Source organism: Lytechinus variegatus, chromosome 11, assembly GCF_018143015.1.
Source record: "Lytechinus variegatus isolate NC3 chromosome 11, Lvar_3.0, whole genome shotgun sequence".
Classification (NCBI taxonomy): domain Eukaryota; kingdom Metazoa; phylum Echinodermata; class Echinoidea; order Temnopleuroida; family Toxopneustidae; genus Lytechinus; species Lytechinus variegatus.
In genome coordinates, this window is record NC_054750.1 from 9,297,097 (window position 1) to 9,298,793 (window position 1,697).

A 1,697-nucleotide genomic window follows, 5' to 3' on the forward strand; every position below is an offset into this window, starting at 1 on the left:
TGGATGGAACGGGGGGGGGGGGGTTGTAATGTCCTTTCTTCATGTGATGATAAATGGTCATGTTGTAAAATGGTTTGTGGTGTTAGCAGTTTGTTAGTTATGAAATGCATAGATTAGATGGGGGCAGTAATATTGCCTATATGAAAACAGAGGTGAAAGTTTTGAAAAAATGAAAAAGAATGAAAATAAAGCCCAGACAGAGAAAACAATGATTGGACAAGAAACTTGACTGGGGAGTGTTTATTTTGACCAATTCTGACAAATGTGATGCAGCTGTCAGCCCTACTAAAATTGAATTATGTAGCAAACATACAATGTAATTACCATTTGCAAAAGTAATGGGACAAACCTTCATTCTGAAATGATTCAAAGAATAGCCATCTCATTCTTGCCCAAATGAAGCTGAGAAGTGGCATACCGATGTACATTCATCTTTTGTCTTCCACTGACAAAAAAAGTTGATTTTTCCCCCTCCACATTATAAGCTATATACTTAATTTCTTGCAGAAAAGGGGAATTTGGTTGGTTTTTGAAAGATAAATCCTATGATAAGAAATCTTTTAGCAGAATTCTGGCCGAGTTTAATCCAGTTTGCACGCTTGTCTGATAGTGAACACACGCCATGAAAGTGTACGATTGTCTGTTTACTTTGTTTATGTGGCCTCACCTGTTACAAAATGAGTTGCAATCAATCGCAGCTCTAACAATCATGTGCAACTTGATTTTCAACCAATCACCCGGGGGGGGGGGGCACTTACATTGACGAGTGGATACCATGCGCGACCAAAAAAAAAACACGTAAAAAGGATGTCTTTTTCACGATAGGGCACGTTACGTACGTAACGTGATAAGGTTGTCAAAAACCCGGGTCAAAAACACAAAAATAATGATAAAAGGGTATATCTATTTCGCTAGGAAAATTACGTGTTTTGGGTCGAATTTGCGGGGAACCAGAATTACAATGTTTTATAAAGGATGTCCTTTTTGCCGGTCCTTTTTGCCCCCAACATTTCGTGTTTAGAGTCCGTTTTGCGCGAGGTTTAGAATTAAGGTGGGGTCGTACTATGCCAAATAAGGTAAAGTCGACAACCGAAGGACCCGTAACAATAAAACATTCCTGTACTTGTTTAGGGGTTCATCTCAGGGAATATTTGCCAAGAGTATCGTTTTGTTTCCAATACTTGTTAAGGGTAGGGTTTCACACGCCAATACTTGTATGAGGGGTACATTTTCAGAATATGGAAATTACGTGTTTAGGGTGCTTTTCGAGACTTCATGGTCGCGCATGGTATCCACTCGTGAATGGAAGTGGCCCCCCCCCCCCCCCCCCCCCCACCAATCAACATCGCACATTTTGGACTTTCGATTGATTGATTGAAAAAAAAAACTGCATAGAATTATGAGAGGGTGGTATGTAAGGGAATATTTACAAAGGAGATTTTGATATCTACAAATTAAGAGAAAGGGTAAAAAGGGGGATGAAGGATGGAGAGGGGGAACACACTGCATCTAACTTTAAACGAAGGAAAGGCGCAATAGAAATATTACACTCAATTAATGAACCAGTACATTGCTTATCAGTTTGCAATGGTTATGTGCATGCATATTGCATACATAATTTACATGCGGCGAAACTGAGCCTGCTGTCCGTGTCGTCGCCTGCACTTGCCATGCATGCACGCCGGCCGTCCAACAAC